Source organism: Salvelinus namaycush, chromosome 30 (assembly GCF_016432855.1).
Source record: "Salvelinus namaycush isolate Seneca chromosome 30, SaNama_1.0, whole genome shotgun sequence".
NCBI classification, from domain to species: Eukaryota; Metazoa; Chordata; class Actinopteri; order Salmoniformes; family Salmonidae; genus Salvelinus; species Salvelinus namaycush.
The window spans coordinates 34270701-34291498 of NC_052336.1; the positions used below are offsets into that span (position 1 = coordinate 34270701).

General features: G+C 43.0%; 1 long non-coding RNA gene across 1 annotated transcript; it reads right to left on the reverse strand.

Annotated features, from left to right (window-relative positions):
* Nucleotides 1-3786: 3786 nt before the first annotated feature.
* Nucleotides 3787-19828, reverse strand: LOC120025273. The gene is made up of 2 exons (XR_005472976.1): nt 19446-19828; nt 3787-4436 (listed from the first exon to the last, which is right to left on the reverse strand). It is a non-coding gene; the product is annotated as an uncharacterized LOC120025273 (long non-coding RNA).
* Nucleotides 19829-20798: the final 970 nt, after the last annotated feature.

Here is a 20798-nt window from a genome sequence, read left to right on the forward strand (position 1 = left end):
TCTACCCAAACTTTCTCACAAGTGTAGCCTAGGTTGTGCGCTCTGCAAACAACCTGTCCACTCCTACAATGACAAAACTGTAATAATAACAATAATACATTTAATGCATTTACAGAAATTACCGTAAACAAACAAACATTGTCGATTAGAAATTATGGTATTTAACAGTAAATGTAATACTGATGTGCCATCCCTGCGGCCTCTGCAATGGATTAGGCCACTCAAGACAGGTGTGAATCAGACAGGTGTCTCGTGTGCCATAACATTTTCTTTATACATTTGCCACTGCTGGACCAACAGCCTATCGACCAAACAATCAGTCAACTAAATGGGGTCAGCCCTCCTGCGAACAATGCCTAGTCTGTCACCATCGCTCAATAAAGCTTCCTCGTCGCTCACCACTTCGTCCTCTTTATACTTCTCCACCTCTCATCCTCCTCCATTTTGCATCCCTCCACCACCACCACCACCCCCTCCACCACGCTCTCCCATGTCACTCAAGTCTCACCCCCGGCCTGCCAGTCTACCCCAATCAGAGAGCTCTGTCTCTCGTTCACCATGGTTTGCCATTAGCCCTCGCTGCCTACTTAAAACTCAGGGTGTCCTCTCTTCTTGTTTCCCTAATGTCTTAATAAGCATTATTCCTTAACCCCCTTCCACACACGCATGCACGGACACACACCATCCGTCCTTCCTGATTGGCCTATAATTATGACGATTACCCGTGATTGCCAAATCACTACGTTGCCGTCAACTCAGTGATTGTCGTTAGCTGCGCGCCCCTTCCAAAACAGCACCTATATCGGTTCACTTAGTTGGTTATGGACCCCCTCATTTAGAAACGGGGACAAGGTCACGGAGGCACCCAAAATAATTAGGGTGAGAGTCTGATATGAGTCTGTTGATCATCACGCCTAGCTAGTATGCCTGGAGTGGAGAGCGCTTGACGGTGACGAGCAGAGAACTGTTATCCCAGCAAATAGACTCACCCAGCCCAGTGACGTAGCCTATTCGTAGCCTTCTCAAATCTAAAGTACGACACAAGATCAACTCTACCAGGCGTGAGGTCTAGTAGAACAAACAAAAAGGACTATCTTAGATTTAGGTAGTGTCGGGTAGGCTACACAATCCAAAAGCAAAGCATGAGAGCAAAAAACTCAATGATGAAAGTAGGTGGGCTGTGTGGTTCAGCCCACTCAACGGATTACAAAGGGAAACCCAGCCGCAAGCTGCCAAGCAACGCGAGCCTACCAGACAAGCTAAATGGAGTGGGTGAAAAGCTTCAAGTGCCTCGGTGTGCACATCAATGACAACTTGGAATGGTCCATCCACACAGACATCGTGGTGAAGAACACAACAGCGCCTCTTCAACCTCAGGAGGCTGAAGAAACCCTGTCGGGCTGTATCACCGCCTGGTACGGCAACTGCTCCGCCCATAACCGTAAGGCTCTCCAGAGGGTAGTGAGGTCTGCACAACGCATAACCGGGTGCAAAACTACCTGCCCTCCAGGACACATATACCACCCGATGTCACAGGAAGGCCAAAAAGATCAAGGACAACAATCTTTTGGAGGGGTTGGGCTAAAAGCAGAAGTCAAATGTCAGTTGGACCTTGTGTGCAATTGACCAATAAAGTGACCTGATCTAATGTACTTGCCAGTTAGCTAGCAGCTCACAGCTGTTAGCAGCCAATGGTTAGCAGTTTCTTACTAGAGATAAAAACAGACAAGTGGCATTTTTTCAAGTCATTATTGAATTATTTAATGTAACAAATCAAACATTTAAACTCGTAAACAATTCATGGCAACCTCGTTAACAATTCCTTTAGACCCGGCATTTATTTGAAAAAAGGTGTCTACTGAAATGTGTGCCATTGCCTGGCTATTAAAAAAGGGACAGGCAGCTATTTGAGACACAGTTTAAGTTTACAGTATGCCTGTTCTGACCACATTGTTTTTAAACGGTGTACTTGTATAAAACAAATATTAAGTGACCTCAAAACAAGGTTAAACTTGGTCTATGAATGTGATAGTGGTTACATTGCTCCACCCCATCCCTTGGCTGTTTGCGGGGTGACCGTTTTACTCTCGTTTGAACTGCAGATATATTTAAAGACCCATGCGGTCTTTATTTTTTATTATCACTTGTCTAATAAATCACTGTTTCATATATAAAATAAAACCCAAATATATTTTTTACTATTTATTTCCTGAGCCTCCTTGGGCTGCTGAAATACAATTTACAGAATCGTCTAGAGCCCACTACCACTAAAAAACAAAGGCACATGGTACTCAACCTGTCAGTTTGAGCTGGACACTGAAGTCAGCGAATTTCCACAGGTGTGTAGGCTAGTTTGTTTTGTCAACAAAACAAAAAGGCATACATAATTAATCTTAATTTGCAATATCATTGGTGTAGCGTTTTCAAAAGGTCAGGAGTAGATGCAGATCACCAGAAGACGCAGGTACATAAGCCTTTTTTCACAGTGGACCATCCTGGCCTATACCCTGCCTGCCATCTATTCATTACAGAATGCCATGATTATATACAGGGCAGACTATATGGTATAATCTTCAGTATCAAAAAAGGTAATCATTTTTTACCAAATTGACTTCGTGATAATGGAGAGAACTTGTTTAAATTACACATTGAAATGTTTTCTGTTGTAGAAAGTTTTTTAAAAAGCCAGACAGCAATGAAAGGTTGTCATTCTTCATACATTTCTTTGGTAACATAATAAAAAATAATAGGTTATAATGAAAGTGTAAATCATGGCATGCAAGTTCACTACATGACCAAAAGTACGTGGACACCTGCTCGTTAAACATCTCCTTCCAAAATCATGGGCATTAATAAGGACTTGATCCCCTTTTGCTGCTACAACAGCCTACACTCTTCTGGGAAGGCTTTCCACTAGATGTTGGAACATTGCTGCGGGGACTTGCTTCCATTCAGCCACAAAAGTATTAGTGAAGTCGGGCATCCAAAATGTGTTCGATGGAGTTGAGGTCAGGGCTCTGTGCAGGCCAGTCAAGTACTTTGTGCAAGTAGTGTTCTCCTGGCGTCCGCCAAACCTAGATTTGTCCGTCTGACTGTAGTGTAATTCATGGACACTGCAGAATGCGTTTCCACCGCTGCAGAGTCCAATGGCAGCTAGCTTTACACCACTCCAGCCAACGCTTGGCATTGCTCATGGTGATCTGTGTGCGGCTGCTCGGCCACGGAAACCCATTTCATGAAGCTCCCGACGAACATTTCTTGTGCTGACGTTGCTTCCAGGGGCAGTTAGGAACTCAGTAGTGAGTGTTGCAACCGAGGAGACTATTTTTACACGCTACAGCGCTCTGCAGTCCCCTTCTGTGAGCTTGTGTAGCCTACTACTTCACTGCTGCGCCATTGTTGCTCCTAGACATTTCAACTTCACAATAACAGTACTTACAGTTGACTGGGGCAGCTCTAGCAAGACTGCCAAGTTGAAAGTCACCGAGTTCTTCAGTAAGGCCATTCTACTGACAATATTTCTCTATGGCGATTGCATGGCTGTGACCTCGAATTGATAAACCTGTCAGCAACAGGTATGGCTGAAATAGCCAAAATTCATTCATTTGAAGGGGTGTCCACATATACTTTTGTATATATAGTGTCTTTTCAAGTTAATAGTTCACATGTGCTCAAGCTCTGGAAGTGGATCATGTGAGGAAAACAAATCATGGTGAAAGTAAAGAGGGTGTAGCTAAACAAATGAATTAGCAGGTGTAGAGCGGCAACAGAATAGTCACCGATTGGTTAAAGTACAAAAAGTTGTTTTTATTTACATTGTCATCACCTGCTTTCTCAAACACCAACATCACTACACACAACTATAATCTCATCCCATGACAGGAAAGGTGGAGGAGTTAGTATTGCACACAAAATGTCACGTAGCTTCTCAACAAGAACTTGCTTGACAGAATCTCTTGTGATGGTTGGGAAGAAAATTTACCGGAGAATATATATCTCCAGGAAGGTTGGTGACAACTGCCCCTACACAAAGTCATACATTCAAATCACAGATAGCACCAACCCATTGACAATTCCTACTAAAATAACTTATAGGGCATGGTTCAACCACTACACTGAAAAAAGTAATATCCCTTTTTTCCCCCATAGCAGAACAATCTTGGGTGTATATACATTTTCAGTACATGTAATGGCTAAACAATGCCCTTTAACACTTAGTGGGAATTGTCAATGGACAGGGTCTACTTGTGATTGACTGTATGACAAATAGAAGACATGCTATTAATTACAGGTATCTGGCCTATATGAGCTTTGTTAGTTGGTGCTAGGTCTATCTGTGCCATAGGAACAGAGTAGTGCTGCAGCCTGCGTAGTCCTTTGCATCCACCAGAAGTTCCAGGATGCCAAGAGAACCATACTGGATGGGTTTGGGAGGTCTGCAGAAAGAAAATGGACAGAAACAAACCATGAGCTGCAATACATCTCAAACACTTTCATATCCATACTTTACTAGATTGAAACTGAATATTCACTGCTCTCTCACACCTTACCTTTTGATTTATGTGGTGACATAAAAATTGTTATTGCTAAGTGTTAACACAATCAACAGCCAAACTATACTTTATTCGGGGCTATGACAGTCCATTACTTATCAGTCAAATAACATTTTATTAGTCACATGCGCCGAACAGTGAAATGCTTACTTACGAGCTACTAACCAACAGTGCAGTTTCCAAAAATACGGATAAGACATAAAAGTAACACGTAATAACAATATATACAGGGGGGGTGCCGGTACCGAGTCAATGTGTGGAGGCACCGGTTAGTTGAGGTAGTCTGTACATGTAGGTAGAGTTAATTAAAGTGACTGTGCACAGATGACAACAGAGAGTGGCAGTGGTGTGGAGAGAGGGGGGGGGGGGGGGGGGGGCAATGCAAATAGTCTGGGTAGCCATTTGACTAGATGTTCATGTGTCTTATGGCTTGGGGTTAGAAGCTGTTTAGAAGCCTCTTGGGCCTAGACTTGGCGCTCTGGTACCGCTTGCCGTGCGGTAGCAGAGAGAACAGTCTATAACTAGGGTGGCTGGGGTCTTTGACAATTTTTAGGGCCTTTCTCTGACACCGCCTGGTATAGAGGTCCTGGATGACAGGAAGCTTGGCCCCAGTGACGTACTGGGCCGTTCGCGCTACCCTCTGTAGAGCCTTGCAGTCAGAGGCCGAGCAGTTGCCATACCAGGCAGTGATGCAACCAGTCAGGATGCTCTCAATGGTGCAGCTGTAGAACCTTTTGAGGATCTGTGGATTCATGCCAAATCTTTTCAGTCTCCTGAGGGGGAACAGGTTCTGTCGTGCCCACTTCACAACTGTCATGGTGAGCTTGTATTTCAATCTTAAGGAAGTATGGTTTGAAGTGAAATGACTCATAAAAGGTATTGGGAAGTGATAAGATCACCAGGCAATGATTGTGTATGATCTTCTGTGTAGAAAACAACATCATTGCTTTCAATGACATGGTGCCTTTTCCCCCCAGTCTGATTATTCCTAGTCCTGTCCACTGTGTTCTAACGAGTCCTGCACAGCTTGTGAGCAGCGCGTGTTGCTGACAATCTTTCAGGAATGGGGTCATAATAGCTTAGTTCCAACCGTTCAAAAGTTAGAGCCACATTTGCAGGAGAGAAAAAAAAAGACTGCATTCTATGACTGGTTCTTCTCGCTACCCCCTTTTCAAAATCAGACGAACACTTTGGGAAATGCGTTGAGGCAGTCGGGTTGCCTCCCACAATGTAAACTGTAAATCTTCCAGCCTACACTTTCCATGGGGATCCAGTTAGCAAGGTAGCTAACTAGCGTCGACCGCAGGATATTGACTTGACATGTACATAATAAAGCAATGTGAGAATCGCAAATATAGCTAAATGTCACATTAGTATCCTAGCTAACTGCCGTTGAAATTGGCTAGCTACCTAGCATCCTACATAGGGGGAAAACGTGTAGCTGGCTATGCGGGGAACATTGTTTACATTGTGGGAGGAAACGTCTGCCCAGGCCAGCATTTCCCCCTTTACGATTCTGACATTACTTTTGAAGTAACATTAGCTAGCTACAAGTACCTAGCGCTGGAAATATAATAATCAGCTCAGTAGCCAACGGTAGCTAGCTATGCTGGTTGCGGTCGAGGTTTGTAGTTAGCTAGCAGCAGCACCACAAGATCATCGTCATGACCTTTACAAGGCTCGACAATAACACTTGTCCTGGATAAATAAATAAATGTCGGACAAGAATATAGATACATTTCCCTTATTATAAAAAATAAATGTCCAAAAACACAAAATCTAACAATTACTCCGATCAAAATCAGAGGCCAACATTGGAATAATTTAAATATTTTTCCATATACATCAACAACAAAAAAATTAAGTGGAGGTGATATGAATATTGGCTACAGCTTTATGTCCAAACCGAAGATGACACGAGGGATAACGTAGCCAAACACTTATTTACATAAATATAGGCTAAACGCCAGTCATGTTTGACAAGTACAATGACGGATAATTAACATTAACGTCTAAAGGCTTGATTCTGTCTACATACTGGAGGCACAGTTTGTTCAGACCAAATTGTAACAAGACCATTCATAGAGTGAAGGTCAGTGGCTGTTGCGCACTGCACCAACCTTGAAACTGAGCGGAGGAGTTCAGCATTTTGAAAATATAAAAGTAATCGTTGAAAACATGCACATTTTATGATGCATGTCTTATCTTGTTTTAAAGAAGCCTAGACAAACTACAACCATAGAAATGTTAAGGGAATTATTTTATTAACACTTAATATGCAATTGAAACCAGCATTTCTCTCATGTTCTACTGGTATTCAAATCAACGTTCTTTATTGACCAGCAGCCAAAGGCATAATCCTAGTCATATTAGTAACACATGCTAGTTGATGCATCTTTAGACCTCCCATTTTTCTAACTTCTAAAAGGATATTTATCTCGGTCACATGAAACCTGCCCTTTTGAGAATGGTGTTTTCCCGCTAAATGCATTTTGGGACATTCTCGAATAGCCTACAGCCATTTTCACATTTTTGAGCTTATAATATGAAACTTCAACATTAAGCTAAACGGTATGATCTGTTCCATCAGCCTTATAGCTTTTTAAAACAAAATGATGCAGTGGTTGTATGAATTTTGGATCTTTCGTCCCAGACTCTTATGAACCGAAGATATATACAAAAGTATTTGGTTGTAATTATAATATTTTAAGGGTGGCCAACCATCCTCCAGAATAGCCTTAACCCTATCAGTACCGAGATCTCAGAAAGATCTACATGTCCAGAACTTATATTTAGCCTCACAGTATTTTACTTTTCATGACAACCAGTACACAAAACATCCAAAAAATAAGGTCCACCATAGCAAAATCCTGATATATTTCAATATTATTTTTTTCACCTTTATTTAACCAGGTAGGCCAGTTGAGAACAAGTTCTCATTTACAACTGCGTCCTGGCCAAGATAAAGCAAAGCAGTGCGACACAAATAACAGTTACACATGGGATAAACAATCCTACAGTCAATAACACAATAGAAAAATATGTATACAGTGTGTGCAAATGAAGTAAGGAGGAAAGGCAATAAATAGACCAATAGTGGTGAAGTACTTACAATTTAGCAATTTACACTGGAGTGATAGATGTGCAGATGAGGATGTGCAAGTAGAAATACTGGTGTGCAAAAGAGCAACAAAAAAAAATGGGAATGGGGTAGGTAGTTGGATGGGCTATGTCCAGCTGTCGTGATCAGTAAGCTGCTCTGACAGCTGACAATTAAAGTAAGTGAAGGAGATGTAAGTCTCCAACTTCAGTGATTTTTGCAATTTGTTCCAGTCATTGGCAGCAGAGAACAGGAAGGAAAAGCAGCCAAAAGGTGGTGTTGGCTTTGGGGATGACCAGTGAAATATACCTGCTGAGGCGCGTGCTACAGGTGGGTGTTGCTATGTTGACCAGTGAGCTGAGATAAGGCGGAGCTTTACCTAGCGAAGACATATAGATGACCTGGAGCCAGTGGGATTGTAAATGACATCGCCGAAGTCAAGGATCGGTAGGATAGTCAGTTTTACGAGGGTATGTTTGGCAGCACGAGTGAAGCAGGCTTTGTTGCGAAATAGGAAGCCAATTCTAGATTTAATTTTGGATTGGAGATGCTTAGTGTGAGTCTGGAAGGAGAGTTTACAGTCTAGCCAGACACCTAGGTATTTGTAGGTGTCCACATATTCAGTCAGAACAGTCCATAGTAGTGATGCTAGTCGGGAGGGTGGGTGCGGGCAGCAATTGATTCAAGAGCATGCATTTCTTTTCACTAGCATTTAACTTCTTATGGCTGAAGGGGCAGTATTGAGTAGCTTGGATGAAAGGTGCCCATATCAAACGGCCTGCTCCTCAGTCATAGTTCCTAATATTTGCATAGTATTATTGGATAGAAAACACTCTAAAGTTTCTAAAACTGTTTGAATTATGTCTGTGAGATTAACAGAACTCATATTGCCAGGCAAAATCCTGAGTTGAAATCAAAACAGGAAGTCAGAAATCTGAGCCTGTGTGTATTCACCAGAGTCCCTAAAGAAATCCACTTGAGCTATTATTGATGTTGCACTGCCTAGGGGTTTTTGAAATGTTTCTTCGACCGGTAATATCACATTGAAGTTTGTCCGATATAACGCTGACCAGAATTAGCGTTTGGATATGTAAACCAAACGCGATAACAAAAGAAGGTATTTGGACATAAATAACGGATTTTTTCGAACAAAAATAAACATTTATTGTGGACCTGGGATTCCTGGTGTGCTTTCTGATCTAGATCATCAAAGGTAATGGAATATTTATCATGCATTTTTGTGTTTATGGTGAAGCCATCTTTGCAGCTGTGGTATGCTACTTTTGAGCGCCGTCTCAGATTATAGCGTTTATTTCTTTTTCCGTAAAGTTTTTTGGGAAATCTGACATAGCGGTTGCATTAAAGGACAGGTATATCTATAATTCAATGTGTATAACTTGTATTATCATCTATATTTATGATGAGTATTTCTGTTGAAACGATGGGCTATGCAAAGTCACTTGATGTTTTTGCATTTAGTGAATCTTGTCGCCTCAATGTAAACTCCGATTTTTTTATATAAATATGAATTTAATCAAACAAAACATGCATGTATTGTGTAACATTAAGTCCTATGAGTGTCATCTGATGAAAATAATCGAAGGTTAGTGATTAATTTTATCTCTATTCTGGTTTTTGTGAAAGCTATCTTTAGCTGGAAAAAATGGCTGTGGTTATTGTGGTTTTGTGGTGACCTAACAATCGTTTGTAGTGCTTTCGCTGAAAAGCCTATTTGAAATCGGACACTTGTGGGATTAACAACAAGATTACCTTTAAAATGATATGACACATGAATGTCTGAGGAATTTTAATTATGAGATTTCTGGTTTTTGAATTTGGCGCCCTGCACTTCGACTGGCTGTTGTCATATCGATCCCGTTAACGGGACTGCAGCCATAATTAAGAGCAGTTGGAGGCCACGGAAGGAGTGTTGTATGGCGGTGAAACTCATTTGGAGGTTTGTTAACACAGTGTCCAAAGAAGGGCCAGATGTATACAGAATGGTGTCGTCTGCGTAAAGGTGGATCAAAGAATCACCCGCAGCAAGAGCGACACCATTGATATATACAGAGAAAAGAGCCGTCCCGAGAATTGAACGCTGTGGCACCCCCATAGAGACTGCCAGAGGTCCAGACAACAGGCCCTCCGATTTGACACACTGAACTCCATCTGAGAAGTATTTGGTGAACCAGGCGAGGCAGTCAGAGAAACCATGGCTGTTGAGTCTGCCAATAAAAATACGGTGATTGACAGAGTCGAAAGCCTTGGCCAGGTCGATGAAGACGGCTGCACAGTACTGTCTTTTATCGATGGCGGTTATGATATCGTTTAGGACCTTGAGCGTGGCTGAGGTGCACCCGTGACCAGCTCGGAAACCAGATTGCATAGTGGAGAAGGTACGGTGAGATTCAAAATGGTCAGTGATCCGTTTGTTCACTTGGCTTTCGAAGACTTTAGAAAGGCAGGGCAGGATGGATATAGGTCTGTAACAGTTTGGGTCTAGAGTGTCTCCCCCAATCTTTAGGAATATCAGACGATATGAAAGAGTTTGAACAGATTAGTAAAAGGGGTTGCTACAATGGCGGCAGATCATTTTAGGAAGAGAGGGTACAGATTGTCTAGCCCAACTGATTTGTAGGGATCCAGATTTTGAAGCTCTTTCAGAACATCAGATGTCTGGATTTGGGTGAACGAGAAGCAGGGGGGGGGGCTTGGGCCAGTTGCTGCAGTGGTGGTGGGGGGGGGGGGGGGGGGGGGGTGTAGAGAGCTGTTGGCCAGGGTAGCTAGGTGGAAAGCATGGCCAGCCATAGAGAAATGCTTATTCAAATTTGATTATAGTGGATCTATCAATGGTGACAGTGCTTCCTAGTCTCGGTGCAGTGGGCAGCTGGGAGGATGTACTCTTATTCTCCATGGACTTTAGTGTCCCAAAACTTTTAGAAATTAGTGCTGCAGGACACAAATTTCTGTTTGAGAAAGCTAGCCTTCGCTTTCCTAACTGACTGTGTATTGGTTCCAAACTTCCCTGAAAAATTGCATATCGCGGGGACTATTCGATGCTAGTGCAGTACGCAACAGGGTGTTTCTGTGCTGGTCAAGGGTAGTCAAGTCTTGAGTGAACCAAGGGCTATATCTGTTTTTAGTTCTAAATTTTTTGAAAGGTGTATGCTTATTTAAGATGCGAGGAAAGCACAACCAGGCATCCTCTACTGACGGGATGAGGTCAATATCCTTCCAGAATACCCGGGCCAGGTTAATTAGAAAGGCCTGCTCGCAGAAGTGTTTTAGGGAGCGTTTGACAGTGATGAGGGGTGGTCGTTTGACCGCGGACCCATAACGGACGCAGGGAATGAGGCAGTGATCGCTGAGCTCCTGGTTGAAGACAGCAGAGGTGTATTTGGAGGACAAGTTGGTCAAGATGATATCTATGAGGGTGTCCATGTTCACGGATTTGGGGGTTGTACCTGGTAGGTTCTTTGATAATTTGTGTGAGATTGAGGGCATCTAGCTTAGATTGTAGGACGGCCGCGGTGTTAAGCATATTCCAATTTTAGGTCACTTAGCAGAACGAAATCTGACGATAAATGGGGGGGGTGACAATCAATTCACAAATGGTGTCCAGGGCACAGCTGGGAGGGCTGAGGGGGGTCTATAACAAGCAGCAACAGTGAGGGACTTATTTCTGGAGAGAAGGATCTTTAAAAGTAGAAGCTCAAACTGTTTGGGCATAGACCTGGATAGTATGACAGAACTCTGCAGGCTTTCTCCACAGTAGATTGCAATTCCCCTCCATTTAGCAGTTCTGTCTTGACGGAAAATGTTGTAATTGTGGATGGAAATTTCAGAATTTTTGGTGGCCTTCCTAAACCAGGATTCAGACACAGTAAGGACATCAGGGTTTGTGGTGTGTGCTAAAGCAGTGAATAAAGCAAAGGGAGGAGGCTTCTGATGTTAACATGCATGAACCTAAGGAATTTACGGTTGCAGAAGTCAACAAATTGAGAGCGCCTGGGGAATGGGAGTAATGTTGGGGGCTGCAGGGCCTGGGTTAACCTCTACATCACCAGAGGAACAGAGGAGAAGTAGAATGAGGGTACGGCTAAAGGCTATAAGAGCTGGTCGTCTAGTGCGTTGGGAACAGAGAAAAAAAAGGAGCAGATTTCTGGGCGTGGTAGGATAGATTCAGGGCATATTGTACAGACAAGGGTATGAGTACAGTGGGGGTAAACCTAGGCATTGAGTGACTATGAGAGAGGTTGCGTCTCTGGAGGCGCCAGTTAAGCTAGGTGTGGTCTCCGCATGTGTGGGGGGGTGGGGACAAGGGGGCTATCTGAGGCATGTTGAGCAGGACAAGGGGCTCCACAGTAATATAAAACAATGAGAGATGCCCTAAACAACAGTATACAAAGCATATTGACATGAGGCATAAAGAGTTTAACTCTCTAGAGACCGCAGGAGCGGTAGAGATACTCTTAATGATCGGCTATGAAAAGCCAACTGACATTTACTCCTGATTCTTATTTGACCATGCTGGTCATTTATGAACATTTGAACATCTTGGCCATGTTCTGTTATAATCTCCACCCGGCACAGCCAGAAGAGGACTGGCCACCCCTCAGCCTGGTTCCTCTCTAGGTTTCTTCCTAGGTTTTGGCCTTTCTAGGGAGTTTTTCCTAGCCGCCGTGCTTCTACACCTGCATTGCTTGCTGTTTGGGGTTTTAGGCTGGGTTTCTGTACAGCACTTCGAGATATTAGCTGATGTACGAAGGGCTATATAAAATAAACTTGATTTGATTTAGATTTGATAAAGCAATCACTAGTGTTGATTGGGAGAGCTAAGAAAACAACGGGTAAACAGCTAAGACAACAGCTAAGACAACGACAACGGGTAAATAGCAATGAATGGGCAGAGGGGGTCAGTTAGCTACACACAGGGCCTGAGTTGAGCCTGGGGCCGACAGATAAACAAAATGAAGTACCGTGTTAATATACAGTCCAGCAGACATCAGCTGTGTAGCTGAGTGATCATAGAGTCCAATGAGCAGCAATAGATGAAACAGGGAGCCGTTCGGTAGTTGATTACTACGCTAGGCGAGCAGGAGACATGGCGTTCAGGAAGCTAGCAGGCCGGGGCAAGCAGATGGATCATTTCCAACATTCACGACGCAGAGGTCGGTTGAGAGCACACCGGCCGAATTACGTCAGCAGACCAGTCGTGATGGATCAGCGGGGCTCCGTGTCGACAAAGTTTCCAGGCCATTTGGCAAGAGAGGTATTGTAGTTGGTGTACTTCATTTGCTAGCCGGGAGATGGGCCTAGCTCGAGGCTAACTGGTGCATGCTTCTGGACAAGGGCATTAGCCACAATAGCCACTCGGTAGCAGCTAGCTGCGAAGATCCGGTGTAATGGTCCAGAGCTTGCGGCAGGAATCAAGTGATGTCGTGGGGGAAAAAGCAGTCCTATATGATCAGGGCTGATATCACGCTGTGCCGACTGACAGGTATTATCCGGGCTATTGGGGCTAAAGCGGCTGGTGTCTGAGCTAAAGGTAAAGACCGCTAGCAGTGGCTAACAATAACTAAATAGCTAGTAGCTAATTAGGCTAGCTAGCTACTGATGGCTAGCTGCTGATGGAGGATCCAGTTATAAGGTCCAAAAAAAAAGCAGATCCGTACCACATTGGGTGAGGCGGATTGCAGGAAAGTATATTTAATTCAAAAATGGAAAAAAAGATAGAAACAATGAAATGTATACAAAAAAAACAAAAGACTGAATATTTACATGGGACAAAAACATCTATCTGCTGCGCCATCTTGGAGTTGCTGTAAGTACAGAAATGTTTCTCACTAGGAAATTAATATTAAATTATTCAGTGACAGCTGTGTTGAGTTTGTGACGGCAACTATGTGAAATTGAAAAGGTATTATAGACACTATGTCCTGGGATTTCCAATGATCTTCCATGTAGAAGAACCCCTTACCTTCTAACAACTTGTGTAGCTTGTGAGTGTCAGAGCAAAACATGTTACATGTGCATAATAAATCGTGGCTGTTCATAGATGGCTTTTAATGGTTTATAGCTCAAATCATTGACTCTACAGATGTTTTTGGAGAGAAAAAAAAAGAAAAACAGGCCCCTTGTCTCAAACATCTCTGTACCTCAGCCCCCGTTAATGCCAAGCGTCCTGCACGGTGTTGGGCTGTAAGCACAACCCCCACCTGTGGATGTCGGGCCCTCATACCACCCTCATGGAGTCTGTTTCTGACCGTTTGAGCAGACACATGCACATTTGTGGCCTGCTGGAGGTCATTTTGCAGGGCTCTGGCAGTGCTCCTCCTACTCAAAGGCGGAGGTAGCGGTCCTGCTGCTGGGTTGTTGCCCTCCTACGGCCTCCTCCACATCTCCTGATGTACTGGCCTGTCTCCTGGTAGCGCCTCCATGCTCTGGACACTACGCTGACAGACACAGCAAACCTTCTTGCCACAGCTCGCATTGATGTGCCATCCTGGATGAGCTGCACTACCTGAGCCACTTGTGTGGGTTGTAGACTCCGTCGCATGCTACCACTAGAGTGAGAGCACCGCCAGCATTCAAAAGTGACCAAAACATCAGCCAGGAAGCATAGGAACTGAGAAGTGGTCTGTGGTCACCACCTGCAGAATCACTCCTTTATTGGGGGTGTCTTGCTAATTGCCTATAATTTCCACCTTTTGTCTATTCCATTTGCACAACAGCATGTGAAATTTATTGTCAAGTGTAAGTGGACAGTTTGATTTCACAGAAGTGTGATTGACTTGGAGTTACATTGTGTTGTTTAAGTGTTCCCTTTATTTTTTTGAGCAGTATATATATATCCCTACTTGTCCAAAGGACAAGTGGCAAAAAAAAGTTATGTCATGCCCTGCTTAACTTTTAATAAATTATATCTAGCTAGAAGAATAACTATTTAGACTTACATCTTGAAAAGGTAGCTGCTGGCTGCCACCTGTCGGATGCAAGATGTATGGGACAGAACCTTGGAGGGGGATGAAAGCTGCAAATCCACTGGCTAGTGTAAGTGTAGCTAGCTTCCTACCTTGAAGTGTGCATATGCCATATCAAACAAAGTCATTGTTTGCAGAAAGTGCAAAGAAACAATTGCTGCTTTGCAGCCAGCTACTGCACAATCTCTTGCTTTTGGCCGTGGATAACTAGACACCTCTCCTGTGAACGTCAATGAGGAGTACCAGTTTGATAGGGCAAGACCAGCAGCAGATATGCAAATGAAAGATGAACTATTACAAATCAGACCGCTGGGTGATGATATGACGGGCTGAAATTCCCATTTATTTTGTTTGTTTCGTCAAACATCTCTTCCACAAGGGCATTATTAAAAAATTCACAATGTGTTATTTCGACCTCCGTGTGGACATAAAAATAAAATAAAAATAAAAAGGAAAAACATGTTTAACTGCACTGTGCCTTTAACTTGATCTCTATAGCTTTGTCTTCCTTTTTGGTTGATTTCATACAAATTGAATTGTCTGTGTGTGAATTGTGTGTAAAACAGAATAAACAGTTTGCAAAGTCACTTTGACTACTTCTTCCATGTGCAAACATGTATGGATTAACCCAATATCCTTTCGCTTCACATGCTTGTGTTGGGGAATTCTGAGTCATCTGCTTTTGAAATCAATGACACAGTCTGCGCGACAAACAACGTCTGCAAGCCTTGCTGACACAGGTTCTCAACTCAAAATACAAGCGTTTCTTTCCCTTCATAAGGCAAAAATGATAGCCAATGTAGGGCTGTTCCTTGTTCCGCACAACAGATGTCAAACTGCTTAAAATGTAAAATAATTATTGTTCTGACACTGCAATAGTCAATAGCTGTCACACAGAGCAAAGGGAGAAAGGAATGTATCAATACTTTTTTTTTTTTTTTTTACGGAGCACGTTTTGGAGTCGGCCTAGCCTGTACAACCCACTTCACCAATAAAAATGACTGATGTTCCAGACTAGGCTAAATTTAGCTGAACAAAGGCCTCGTGGTTGGCAAGCTCATGTAAATGCTCAGGACCGATATTGAGAAACAGTAGCCTAACGAGTAGGCTAGCATAATGTTAATCCCTTTTCACAAACACACTAGAGATCCCTTCAGTCTCCACAGATTTGGGAAAATCTGCATTTAGAATTTTTGCCCCCAATTTGTAGAACAATATGCAGAGTTCACTGCAGTTACATGTGCTGGTGCCACTCAGGCAGTTAAAATTATTGCTTAAGGACCTCTATGTAGTTGAATGTGATTGCTTTTATTTAATGTGTTTTTGTGTGCTGAATTATATTGTTTTATACACGTGTATGTTTTATTATGTTTTTATTGTCATGTATACATGGCTCTAGTAAAATAATTGGAATCTCAATGTGACCCCGTTTAAATAAAATGTAAAATCTGAACAAGCTATTCAGCAACACCCAGCGAGAGACCATTGAAAACGTAACAAAGTAACCTACTGCACAGTCTATTAATAAGATGGTAACAACATTCAGTGATTTAAGGGTTTTTCCATAGTGAAAACTGCAAAAAAATGTCTACTTCAATGTACATGTAGGCCTAATGAACAATTACATAGTAAATCACATTAAAAAGTAGCAATTCAATAAAATGTAATTTAGCCTGCCCATCTGTTACAGCATGTGCCTCATTGTTCAAGTGGTTTGCAAGTGATTTCCATTTTTCTAATTGTTGTCAATTCCGTTGGGTCTTCTTTTTCACCATGCTCATCTCACTCGGACTGTCCTGTGCAACTATTTGCAATGCATCAGTGCAACAATTTTATCATAACTGGACAAAAGTGTTCACAAACCACCACTCAACTTTCCCGACAGTTAATTTGGCCTACTAGGCTATTAAGCCTAGTATAAAAATAAAAAAAATCTAAATAAAATGTCCTATAGCTTTTCCTGGGATATCACGAGTAGAGGAATGGCCTATTGCCGAGAGGCTTGTGTATAGCCTATTGCGCATGAGAACAGCTGGAAGAGAAAGGCAATTTTTTTTTAGAGATGAAAGTTTAATAGTCACATGTACAATGTCCATAGGGGGAGCAGTTAATCTGACTAGTGGTGGCTATTCAGCAGCCTGATGGTCTGGGGGTAGAAGCTATTGGCCAGTCTGACAACTTGCCATGATGCTTCTATACTGCCTGCGTCCAGCTGATGGAAAAGGGGAAAACAGGCCATGGCTCAAGTGACTGGGGTCCCTGATTATATTTTTGGCCTTCCTGCAACACCTTGTGTTGTAGGTGTCCTGGGGGGCAGGCAGTGTGCACCCAATGGTGCGTTTGGCTGAGCGCACCACCCTCTGTAGCGCATTGCGGTCAGAGGCGGTGTAGTTGCCATACCAGGACGTGATGTAAGCCGACAGTATGCTCTCGATGGTGCTCCTGTAGAACACTGCGAGGGCCCTCACATCCTGTGGTTGAAGAGTAGCTGTCGTGCCTTCACAATGGTGGTTTGACCATTTCAGCTACTCAGAGATGTGTACGTCGTCAGAGTGCCCACCTCCTCCCTGTAGGCCGTCTCATCGTTGTTGGTTATCTGGCCTACTACAGTCGTGTCATCAGCAAACTTGGAACTGTGTGAAGCAACACAGTCATGGAAGTACAGGAGAGGAATGAGGATGCACCCTTGAGGTGCCCCTGTGTTGAAAATCAGTGGTAATGTCTAAATTCACCACCTGGGGGCAGCTCGTCAGGAAGTCCAGGACCCAGTTGCATAGAGAGAAGTTCAGTCCCAGGGCAGGCTGCCTTCTGGGCCGCAGCCTTCAAAGGGTTAACATATTTGAATGACTTACACATGTCCTCCGTGGAGACCATAAGCACATAGCCCTCGTTGTCCTCAAGGGCTCTCCTCGACCGCTCAAAGTCGTCATTGTGCTTGAAGCGTGAGAAAAGGTGTTCAGCTCCTCCGATAGGGCTGCATTGGTGTCAGCGACGTGGCTGGCTTTCTTTTTGTAATCTGTGATCATTAGGAGCCCCAGCCAAATATGCCTTGTGTCTGACCTGCAGAATTGCTAATCCACTTTCTCCCTATATATGTATTTCGCCATCTTGAGCGATCTACATAGGTCGCATTTGTACTATTTAACCATAACATTGTCCCCAGTCCCTTAAGCATGTTAATAGGCAGCATCTTTCTCCTTCAGTTTCCCTACAGGATGCCATCAAGCCATATTTTTTGACTCAGGTAAGTTTTGAAAGACTATCAGAATCACATCTATGCATTGTTTGATGAAGCCAGTGACTGAGTGGGCGTATTCATTGATGTTATCCACAGAGGCTACCCGGAACATATTCCAGTTCACGTGATCAAAACATTCTTGGAGCATGGATTCTGATTGGTCGGACCAATGCTGTACAGAACTGACCACCGGAACTTCCCTCGAGTCTGGTAGTAGGAGGGAGAAGCAAAATGGAGGTGTGGTCATGTTTACCGAAAGGAAGATGGGAGAGGGCCTTATACCTGTCTCGAAAGAGTGTCTAGCAGTGATCAAGCTCGAAAAGCTACCCTATTGATTCCGTTTTTTAGGGACAACACATTTATCCTATCTAGGCCACAACACAATGTAATGAATAATCTTATTATTGTTTTCAAGTGGGTACAAAACTATAGCCTAAGGCCTAGGCTGTAAACTGCAGTGAATAGCCATTGTCATTTCAATAACCGCTCAAAGGCCTGGCGTTTTGAATGCTTAATTTTCTAGCATGCCTGATTAGGCAAACATTTGGATCAGTTATGGGTCCTTTCTCTGTAGTTTAGCCTACAAGGTCCAGGCACCTTAGCGGGCCATTAATATGGTGCATTTTGTCAGGATGTATAGGCTAACAAAAATATGTTAATGCAAGGATTTCTAGTGGTGTGGAGGAAGTTGCATCCATAGGTTTTCCAGTTTGGCTTCTGTTTCAAAAGCGTTAGAAAATGAGGTAGATACAATGGTCACCAACAGTTATACATACGAGTTCATAAAAACATTGTCGTATACTAACTATAGGTCTACTCTGGTCGACATTTTGGATAAAGACTGAGCTCTCAAGGTTAATAAAACAATAACCCTAATGAGAATTCTGTAGTAGAACACTAACAGTTAGCATATACAGCAGTCCCCCTATCGAGGTGTATTGTGAATATTTGGTGTGACCTCGGAAATATGACCCATACATATATAATTAGGTCTACTAGCTAACTTAACTTCATATTATACAAGCTTGCAACATACCGCTGACATTCTCTCGAAACGTAGCTATAGTTTGGTTTGAATTTGGCTTGTAAGTATAGTTACACATTGGCTTAGCTGTCAAACAAGCGTCAGAGCAGCAACCGGCAGCAGCACCAAAAGCAAATATTGATACGTTTGTTAGATCGCTCCGGTTAGCTTTAACATTAGCTGTCAAGCTGATGCTAACATTAACTAACCAGTCGGGTTAGATAGCTTAATAGCATTACATGGAGTTAGTAGTTACTAATGTACGGCAGACAATATTGTAGAAAGAAAATGACAATTTCCATGAAATTAGCCAGCTAACTAGTTAACATCTAACTAGTTGCTAAATTTGATAACTTTAGCTAGTTGAAACAACACCCCCCCACATTCTGCTTCTGGTCCTCTGTACCTAACTAACGTTAGCTAGCGACACACGACAGGCTTCAAGCTATGAAAGACCAGGGGCTATTGTACATTTCATTAGCTGTACCAAGCTAGAGCTAACTACATAGCTATATGTATTATTCATAACTAGCTAGTTAACTCTTACCCCCAAAATCCACAGGAACAGCGTGGTGGCGGCTTGCTTCGTTCACTGCCTGTGTCCCCCATGGTTGTCTCCAGTCGATGGCTAGTTAACGTTAAATGCACGTAGGTGACACCGGGGATTGGGTTGCGGCCTAGTTATGGTACTGTAAAGAGATTCCAAGACACGAACTAAAGAAATAACATCCACAGTAAAAAATTTAATAAAAAATATCCGGATGAAAATGTCAACGAACATGGAGTGTTTTCCCGAAACTAGCGGCCGCTGTCAACCATACAGTTTTTAATTGATAATTTATAATTAACGGTCGCGGAAAGTCCGACGGACCACACCAGGTAATCAAGGCCGATCAGCTGGAGTGAAGGCGGAAGCAATGCGGCAAAGATTGCCGGTGAATATCGAAACCTTTATGATATGCACGCGCGTCTAAATACCGAGGTAAAGTGTTGGTTTTATATTCACACATTCGGACATTCAACAGACATTCGCCAAAAGCCATTTAAAAATGTAAAAATCAATAACTAATTCACCGTTTGTCACAGAATCATCGAACTAGATATGATGTATTCTATAAATGTCTAGCATACTTTTACAACCTTTGTTTTGAGTAGAAATTCCAGTTTTGACTTGATGGAAATACATAAAATCTATAAAATGTCATTTAAAGCGGTATAAATCAATAACTAATTCAGTGATTGTCACAGAAACATCAAACTAGGTATGATTTATTCTATAAATGTCTAGCATACTTTTACAACCTTTGTTTTGAGGAAAATTTCAGTTTTGATTTGATAGAGGGCATGTAGTCCGTCTAGAGGGCGCAAAACTTTTTTATCGGGGTTATCCTTGTATTATTGCACTAATGTTCTATTATCATGACTCTATTTTATTATTCTACTATGAGAGATACTAGATACATACTGTAATGAAACAGCAGGGAGCAGGTCTCGAACCCTCGACCTCCTAGCCCGAGGTCCGGCGCGCTATCGACTGTGCCGCAAAAGCATGCTCAAGCGGCAGAGTCGATTTCCGCGCTTATAAACCCAGGGTCGTTACACTACTCCCTCCTTTCAAAGAGCGCGTCCTCGCGCTAGCTTGCGACTTTACGTCTTACAGGAACGCGCTCACCGGCCAAGCACACGCACTGTCGTGGATGCGAGGTCCGATCCCACTTCTGACACCAATGTAATGAAACAGCAGGGAGCAGGTCTCGAACCCTCGACCTCCTAGCCCGAGGTCCGGCGCGCTATCGACTGTGCCGCAAAAGCATGCTCGAGCGGCAGAGTCGATTTCCGCGCTTATAAACCCAGGGTCGTTACAATACTATGACAGCAATTCACTGTAATAGGTACACAC